Here is a 10,033-nt window from a genome sequence, read left to right as displayed (position 1 = left end):
GAAGGGGGCCAACAGCCGATCAGTTCCAGTCATTCCACCAGGAAGGAGGTACACGGCTCGTGTTACCTGTAGTTCAACCATACCTAGACGGCCAATACCGCGGTTCGATCGCGTTCGCATTGTTACGTTGTGCAGGAAGGACTCTCAACAAGGGAAGTGTTCAGGCGTCTTGGAGTGAACCAAAGCAATGTTGTTCGGAGATACAGAGAGACCGGGACTGTCGATGACATGCCTCGCTCAGACCTCCCAAGGGCTACTACTGCAATGGGTGACCGCTACCTACGCATTATGGCTTGAAGGAACCCTGACAGCAAAGTCACCATGTTGAATAATGCTTTTCGTGCAGCCACAGGACATCATGTTACGACTCAAACTGTGAGCAATATGCTGTATGATGGACAACTTCACTCCTGAGGTCCGTGGCGAGGACCATCTTTGCAACCACGAAACCATGCAGCGCGGTACAGATGGGTCTAACAACATGCCAAATGGACAGTTCAGGATTGGGATCACGATCTCTTCACCGATGAGTGTCGCGTGTGCCTTCAACCAGACAATCGTCTGAGATGTGTTTGGAGGCAACCCGGTCAGGCTGAACTTCTAAGGCGTGTGCACCGAGTGCAATAAGGTGGAGGTTCCCTGCTGTTTTGGGGTGGCATTACGTGGGGATAGTTCAACCATATCGGCAGCATATTGGCGAGGCATTCGAATTCTTGGAAGACAATTCGCGCCCCCATCGTGCGCATCTTTGACTTCCTTCAGGATAACGACATCTCTCGAAAAGAGTGGCCAGCATGTTCTTCAGATATGAACCCTATCGAACATGCCTGGTATAGATAGAAAAAAGCTGTTTACGGACGACGTAAGCCACCAACCACTCTGAGGTATCTACACCAAATCGCCGTTGAGGAGTGGACAATCTGGACAACAGTGTCTTGATGAACTTTTGGATAGTACGCCACGATGATTACAGGCATGCATCAATGCTAGAGGACTTGCTACTGTGTATTATAGGTACCGGTGTGTACAGAAATCTGGGCCACAACCTCTGAAGGTCTCACTGTAGGATGGTACAACACGCAATACGTGGTTTTCATGAGCAATAAAAAGGGCGGAAATGATGTTTACGGTATGTTGATCTCTATTCTAATTTTCTGTACAGGTTCCGGAACTCTCGGAACCGAGGTGATGCAAAACTTTTTTTGAAGTGTGTATGTCTAATCCTTCCTACGACAGCATCCATATAGGTTGTTAAGAAACGAACTCCTGGAGAAACCATAATAAGACGATTTCCACTCCCTTAACCATCACAGTTCCAACGTATTTCCAATAAAGTATTACCAGGTGAGGTGAGGTATTTCAAGACCACTTAAAAAATTAAAAAAACGAAATTCGTTAATTATTGTTGATTTATATTAACAACATACTTTTCAAAGAGGTACTGAAGTGAAGTTAGGGTCCAGAACGAGAAAATATCTTTTAGCATACTCGTAGCAGTACAAGCACATTTTGTAGTTAAATTAGTGTACCAAATCACACTATATTCTCTTAATGTTTTCAAACCACATTTCACTCAGAGATACTTCCAAACAGAGAGGCATTAGTTGCTCTTAATTAGAAGCAGACAAGATCCATGAAGTCCGTTAGATTGGTGACGGACGGAACCCACATTTTCGTTACTCCTAAAATTCGGAATTAAACAAAAGCCAACGATCCATAGTATCAATGTACAAGGTGAAATCTAATTGAAAAAACAACAGGTATCTTTTATCTAGCGATCAGGAACCTTTGATTAGTCGTTAAATTTAGTGAAGCGTTTAATCTGTAAAATTCCTCTTTCAGGAATCTTACAATTCTGATAGCAATGTGGTATGGTGTTGTGTTACAATGTTATGGTTTCACGTTTCTTATGTATGACGACTTGCTGAAAAATAATGCCTTCCTATTTTTTATGCTGTTCTGAATATCAGGTGTAGTATTACATGCCATGCTTATTAGGATTTCTTGCAATCCATGGCTATCCTTTTGTGTTAATTATTGGAAGTCGTATTGTCAATGTACAGCAAAAATCATATTGCGTTGGGCTTCTATGTTATGGCAAAAAAATTAATAGGTTAAGTTTAAGTTGTCTTTATCAGGGAAAATTCTGTTGATCAGTGATTTAAAAAATAATTATACAGTTAGCTTCAACATTTGTCTCAATCGCAAGTTTGTAAATAATTTACTGGTTTCGATTGTGCTATCAGTTGCTTTTAGATCATGAAATATCATTTCAAAATGCAACAAGTCGCATTTTGCACAACCAAGTGTTGAGTTTTAATGATTTATTACTTGATTGTACAACATGTGAAGTATTAAACGCTGTAACGATATTTTATGATATGAAGATCATTGCCATCATAATCAGAACCTGCCATATCATTTTCTAAACTCGCGATCTACACAAATAGAAGTTATATTGGAAACTAAGATTAATTTTCGATATTTTTGACTATATCAAGCCTTATAAGGTTCATGTCTACGGAGACTTTGTACTGTGTCTGATCTTGAATAGTAATTGCGTAATTTTTAAGACACGTTCCTCCTTCATGGCAATGACAGTTTGGCATCGTTAGTTAACTGGTTATTTACTTGTATGTACCGTGCAACACAGTTGCGACCTGTCGCCTTGACGTGGAACTAGTTAGTCTGACATCTATGGTCAATTTTCTCACAAAGTTATGGATTTTTAGATAATGTACATTTAACTACAACTACGCTACAGCTCTCTCTCTCTCTCTCTCTACTCTCTCTCTCTCTTTCTCTCTCTGTTTCTGTCTGTCTCTCTCTCTGTCACACACACACACACACACACACACACACACACACACACACACACACACCAGTAGAGCTCTATTCGGCGAGGCTGGGGACACGCCCCAGTAGCAGTTCGAAGGCCTTCTTGAACAAAGTGTTTACTCTGGAGTTCTTTACGAGCTTCTGTGAAGAACTGAATACTACTTGTGTATTTATGTTTATCGACTAATATCTATTAATGTTTTCTAAGTATTTGCCTAGTACTACAATATTTTCGTTGCATTTTAACGTAGTTATAGCCAGGAACAGCGCAGGAGCAGCACTTAGATTGCATGCAGTGACTGCTTACTGTGGTTTTATTTACATATAGTTTATATACATATAGTGTAGTATAACACAGTTGAAAGATGATTAGTGACTGTGCCTGTTGTTTGTTGACGAAGGGCGGCCAGCGTAATATCCGGAAAGAGTTGGAAGCTGCATTGGTCACAGTCGACAGACTTCGGTCTGCTGCTCTGGGCTGCTGGTGCAAAGGCAGTGGCTCGTCCGGTGCCTAAAGCGTCGATTGGGATCCCTGATGTCACAACGTTTTACTCGATTTATCCTGTATACATTCATCGGCGTGAATAGCAAGCAGTAGCTGGGTCGCAAATGTCTTGGAAGGAGGCGCAAGTGCTTGCTGGCCGCACACCAATCTTCTCTGGGATCTTTCTCGCTGCTGAAACTATATCTCAGCCAACACTGGACACCTCGTGTCTTGCGACTGGGGCTGATTGTCGTTAAAGGGTCAACCAGACGCAGAGTATCGTTTTGCTGGTCATTGGAAGTACCAACTTGACATGACTAATGAGCACCTTAGCGAATTAGTAGGCAGGTCGGGAAGGACAGCTTGTCTCCATTTTGTGCACTTGCAGAGGGGGTGGTGGTGATGGTGGGGGGGATCGGGGGGGGGGGGGATCGTCAGATATATGAAAGAGGTTCTGCCGGTGACTTTTTCCATGCATTAGGAGCAGTCGGCTGTAAATCTTGGCAAACATCGGCACTACCGAATCATTGCATTTGGGTTCACAGGTCACCGTCGTTTCAAATAGGCGTCTGGATGCATTGGTGAAGACCTGCTAGCCACGTGCATGTTGTGGAGAGTTTTTGGAACATCGATCACCGAATCTATCACTGACTGAGCCGAGCGAAACGTTATAACTGTGTCACCGACAGTTCTGTAACAACAATTCTGGTGCGGATTTTTCAGCCTCCATTTGACTCTTAATGGATCAGGCGTGTGAATAACACAACTAAGTCAAGACGTTAAAATGCATTTGTAACTCATACTTTCAAAGCTTAAGGGTACAGCATACTTTTATTTTGTTTATTTGTAAATTTCATAAAATAATCAAGTTGGAAGTTTTTGGGATATGTCCCAAGGTCCAACAAATGAAAGAAGCAAGGCCACGTTCGAAGATCTTTCGGGATTGCAGCCGGTCGTTGTAAACTTTACTCCACGATATTTCGACTGCCGGCCATCTTCTGGTGAGCCATCGAATACTGACAGACATTCCCTGACAGACATTCCCCACATAGCTCGCTAAGAGTATTGCCGCGCGTGCGTCAGATTCACGGTGACGGATGTACAACACTGTCCGGTGGCAGCGCCCTCGCTGGTGGAACTACGAAGATCAGCTGTCTGCCGCGTTGCCGCTCGCGGCAGCCATCGAAATGTTCAGGCGTCCCCGTCTGGAGCAAATCTCGGAGATGACGGGATTCCACGACTAATCCAGCTGGTAGCCGCTGTCACGGTTCCTTTGACTTTCCGTGACGCGTACTTCAACGGATCCTTTTATAATAGAGACTCAAAAAGATGTTACTGTGGCTAAAATTAATCTTTTGTCATTCTGCATTGAATGTCAGTTGGAGATGCAATGTTCCACAATTTCAGACTTGCTGGATTGCAAAAGGCGAGTGCAACATTTAGGTTCTGTGGAGCGTTCTTCCACTGTGCGAGTTGTTTGTCCTATATAGGCCATATCACACTGTCAAGTTATTTTGTAAATTCCCGTCTTCCGCAATAACAAATTATGCATCACTGGTCCCAGCAGATCCGGAATGTTAGATGGTGGGCGCAAGTCGACATTCACCTGAAAGTCCTAAGGATTCTTGCTATTTTGAAGGAAATATTTTCAACGAAGGGATAAAAGCTACGGCCTTTGCTTGCGGGTTGTCCTCTTTATCCACTTATCGGTTCCTGGTTTCATCTGAGAATGCGCTGTTAATTTTCCGGGCAGCATATCCATTGTCTCTAAATACTTTCTTTAATTGTGCAAGCTCTTTAGGCAAACTATCTGCATCCGTGACAGTATGGGCTCTGTGTACAGGGGATTAGTGACGGAAACATGAAGAGTGTAAGTACAAATCAGTGTGAGTGGGCGTACAATAAACAGAATGTCCCATAGAGCCTTCACTCCTTTGTCTGTCGAAAACATTCAGGAATGGGAGAAAACCATGTTTCCCTAATTTCATAGTAAATCCAATGTTCTCATGAATGGACTGAAGATGACATAAATATTCCATTAACTTATCCTTCCCGTGGGGCCACACTATGAAAGTATCATCCACATACCTCCAAATAAGAGTTCGTTTAAGTTCTAGCTTCAAAATCCTCCATTAAAAAATTAACCACCATGTGAGACAAGGGGCTGCTGAAGGCGACGCTGTAAGTCTGTTCAAAATATTCTTCGTTGAACTAAAATTGGTTAAATAAAGAGCTGCCGGAACAAAGCAGTGATTCTCGCATGAAACTGTTTACCAGTTAGTGCCAAGGAATCAGCAAGCGGTACCTCTGTAAAAAGATATGCTTCATCAAATCTCACTAAAATATCCGAGCTACTTAGGAGGGGAGCCCCCAGTCTGTTGATAAAATCGGCTAAGTTCCGTATAGGATATAGACATTTCCCAGCCAATGGTCTCAGCAAGAAACCAAGATATTTGGCTAAGTCACATGCGTGGCGTCAATATTACTCACTATAGGCCGTCAAGGAAGACCATCTTTGTGCACCTTAGGAAGACCATACAGTCTTGGTGGTACGCCGCCATGTGGTCTTAACCGCTTGACGGTCTGTAGGGTTGAGATCAATCTTCCAGTACATAGTATCACTAAGCTGGCCACCCATCTTCTCCAAAGAGTGACGGCACTCTGAGACATTCTGTTTATCGTAAGTCAACTCACGGTCATTTGTACTTTCACTCTTCAGGTTGCCGTCCCCATCCAAAGACATGAGTATGCTTAACACCGTTGTACACAGAGCCCACATTGTGTCGAACGCAGATAGTTTGCCTAAAGAGCTTGCACATTTAAAGACAGTGTTCAGAGACAATGGATACTCTGTCCTGAAAATTAACGATGCGTTCTCAGCTGGAACCAAGAACTGGGAGGTGGATAAAGAGGATAACGACCAGCAAAGTCCTTAGCGTTTCTTCCCTTCGTTGGAAATATTCCCTACAAAATAGCAAGAATCCTTAGTAACTTTCAGGTGAATGACGTTTTTCGCCCGCCCGCCATCTAAGATTCCAGATATGCTGGGATCAATGAGGCATAATTTGTTATTGCAGAAGACGGGAATTTACAAAATACCTTGCCAGTGTGGTACGGCGTATCAGGACAAAACACCCACAGTGAAAGAACGCTGCCCAGAACATACGCGTTTCACCCGCCTTTTGCAACCCAGCAAGTCAGTAATTGCGGAACATTGTATCGCCAATGGACACTCAATACAGAGTGACAAAAAATTAATTTTGGCCACAGTAGCATCATTTTGGGACACCATTATAAAAGAATCCGTTGAAATACGCATCGCGGGAAGTCAAATGAACCATAACAGCGGCAACCAACAGGATTATACGTGGAATCCTGTCATCTTCGAGATTTGCTCCTGACGAAGAAGCCAGAACACTCCAATGGCTGCGGCGACCGGCAACGCCGAAGACAGCTGATTTTCGCAGTTCTACCGGCGAGGGCGCTGCCACCGGGCAGTATGGTCCATCTCTCACCGTGATTCTGACGCACGCGCGGCAATACTCTTAGCGCGCTATGTGGGGCCGAGAATATCTTCGTCAGTCTTCTTTGGCTCATCTAAAAATGACTGCCAGTTGAACACTCGAAATATCGTGGAGTGAAGGCTTCAGTCTTGAAACCTCTTCGTACATTTAATTCGCCGGATAAATTTTAAATTTCACAAGTAAGGTCATTTAATGGCACATGGAACAATTTGCATAGACGTTTTCATTTTCATTCTGAGCGAAGCTGTAATCCCAAACATTATTATTTTTATGGTACATTCTCTTAAAAGTTGAACAACGCTGAAACTGTATAATTTGTTAACAAAAGAAACAGTTCTATGTAAACATCTATTTATTCCTGTACGGCGAACGCACTGGTCGGGTAGAACTTTATTTATTGTAACAGCATCTCACTTCCGAATCTTTCCTTACTGTCGTTGCTTCCTCGATGGATACACTGAACATTAGGGGTAAACGACTGAATTCCTGTCCACTACCCTGCTTAACCCGAGATCTTCGTCCTTTGTCTTCCATTCTCGTTGTTTCTTCTTGGTTTGTGTACTTATTGTAAATTACCTGTCTTTTTTACGTATTAGTCTTATTTTTTAGAGTTTTGAATATCTTGCACAATGCAAACAATTGTCTGCTTTATCTAGGACGACAAATCCTATGAACGTGCCATGATTTTTCTTAAGTCTTGCTTCTATTATGAAGCGCAACGCCAGAACTGACAAATCCTCAACTTTTATTTCCAGCCCTCTGTATATTAGTCTTCTTATGAACTTTGATACCTCAGCTCTTAAGCTGACTTGGCAATAGTTTTCGCACTTATCTGTCCTTGCAATCTTTGGAATTGTGTTGATGATGTTTTTCTGAAAGTTGATGATTTGTCTCCTGTCTCATTGAATCTACGCACCAACATGAATAATCCTTTGTTTACCACTTCCACCAGTGGTTTCAGAAAACCCAAAACAACGTTACATTTGTCTTCCACCTTATTCGAACCCTGTTAATATTACACCCTTTTACAAAACACTGTACTGCACTTGAATAATAAGTCCTAGAGGCCTTCTCCATGTTATCTACGCAATACGATGTACATAGTGAAATCAAAATTTTTTGTCGTGACAGAAAAATACTATTGGTCCGCAGAACCAATCGTCATGCATGATAAAACGAACTTTCATTTGGCTGGTAATTTCAGTACTTACAGTGTGTGGTAATGCAAAGTAGAATAACCGAGTACTCACTGTGATCGGACGTGACAGTCTCAAAGATATCCTCTCTTTTATAAAGTAAATGATGTTCGAGTTTTTATTTTTTAGATGAATATCAGAAGACAGGTCTCTGAACTTCTAAGAAAATTTAGTCAATGCTGTGAATCATTGCACATGGAGGGAATCAGAGTTTATTCCGCAACAAGATCGAACTCCACCACACTGAAGTAAGGGCATTTGTAAAATATGAAAATACAGCAGCCAATGAGCTGTTGCTCCTTGTATCTTTCTGTGTGATATCTTCCTGTGGAACTTTGTTCAGGGCCAAGTTTTCACCCCTTGACTTCCAACAAAGTTATAAGAAGTTAGAACACCTACTGCCACAGCACTACATTTTGAAGTGGATTATCGAGAATCTGACAGCTGTCTCCACATCAGTTGGCTTACACATAAAACTAGAAAGGCGTCTGTTTCACCCACCTTTCATGAAATTATTACTAGTAATGATTGTCTTCGCCTCATCTAGTTCAGCAAACGGCTTCTCTGCTACTTGCCTATCATCTTGTAATGGCACGGAAAAGATCTGCGTAGGCGACCAACTTTAGTGATTTTATTTCCGTTATTTTTTCTTGCCGGCTTTTGTGTTAGTCTTTACCCATAATGTAATCAAGGCTAGCTCTGCGATGTATAGATGTGTGCTCAGTTGGGAGCGTAGATACGAGCATAGGATCAGTATATCTTTCTTGGTGCTCTTTATATAAGCATGGTAACGTCTGTTGTATTTTAACTTTCAAATCTAGCTTGTGAAGTGACTAGATCGTAAAAAACAGTTTCCCCCACTCGTTTTTAAAAATTCATTTTGCGATGGGTTAGTTAAACTAATGAGCGAAATGTGGAACCGCCTAACTTTCGTTCGAATTTTGTTCGGTAAACTGGAGGGGAGGTTAAGTAATGGGCTCTGGCATCTTTTTAGCATCTACCCAATTGGGCGAAGCGTTTGGCGCTGCGGGGAAGTTTTTCGTGACGATTGACCGCCTGTCACAGCCACTCACGGATGTTGCACGAGACCACAGCGCCTGCGAAGTTTTAGAAAGCGTTGTGGTCAGTCATGGTCTGACGTTGTAGTGAGTAAATGTGCTGCTTCCGAGCGCACTTAGAATAAAAATTTTTGTTTGGGAACCTGGTTAGACGTTTCTTCTCACAATGTAGGTAATCCATGTAGTAATTAAATTCAGTTTTCAAGGGAATTACGGTACTAAATTTTGCGTCTGTAAATATCATCGGTTTTCAACTTAGTTTTGGAAAGGCAACTAGTTTTCATTACCCACCAACGTTATGATTTCTCCATGGTCGTCTACCGATTTTCTTGAGCAGAATGAACGGTCACAATCCAGGTGTGACGGCAACTGCTTACAATTCGTAGGATTGTCTTTGGCTGGTGAAATTAACTCCTCGTAACTTCCTTTCCAAGCTGTAGTGAGTTTTTGAATTTTATTGTGTTCATAAGAGAAACTGTGTCTAATCCTTCTTATGACAGAATCCATAGAGCTTGTTAAGAAATTAACGCCTGTAACGAACGATGCTATTGAGATGATTTCCAGTTCCTTAACCATCACAGTACCAAGATATTTTCAATAACGTATTACCAAGTGGGAGAGGTATTTTATGCCCACTTAAAAAAATTAAAAATTTCGTTTATTATTGTTGATTTATATTAACAACCTACTTTTCAAAGAGGTGCTGTAGTTAGGGTCCAGAACTAGAAAATATCTTAGCAATACCAACACATGTTATAGTTAATTAGTGGACCAAATCATACTACATTCTCGTAATGTCTTCAAACGACATTGCACTCAGAGGTTCTTATGAATAGAGAGGCATTAGTTGCTCGTAATAAGAAGCACAGACGTTTCGTAAAATCCATTAGATTGGTGACGAAAGAAATCCACATTTTCGATAGTATTAAAATT

Source organism: Schistocerca piceifrons, chromosome 7, assembly GCF_021461385.2.
Source record: "Schistocerca piceifrons isolate TAMUIC-IGC-003096 chromosome 7, iqSchPice1.1, whole genome shotgun sequence".
NCBI lineage: Eukaryota > Metazoa > Arthropoda > Insecta > Orthoptera > Acrididae > Schistocerca > Schistocerca piceifrons.
Note: the sequence above shows the minus strand (reverse complement) of the source record.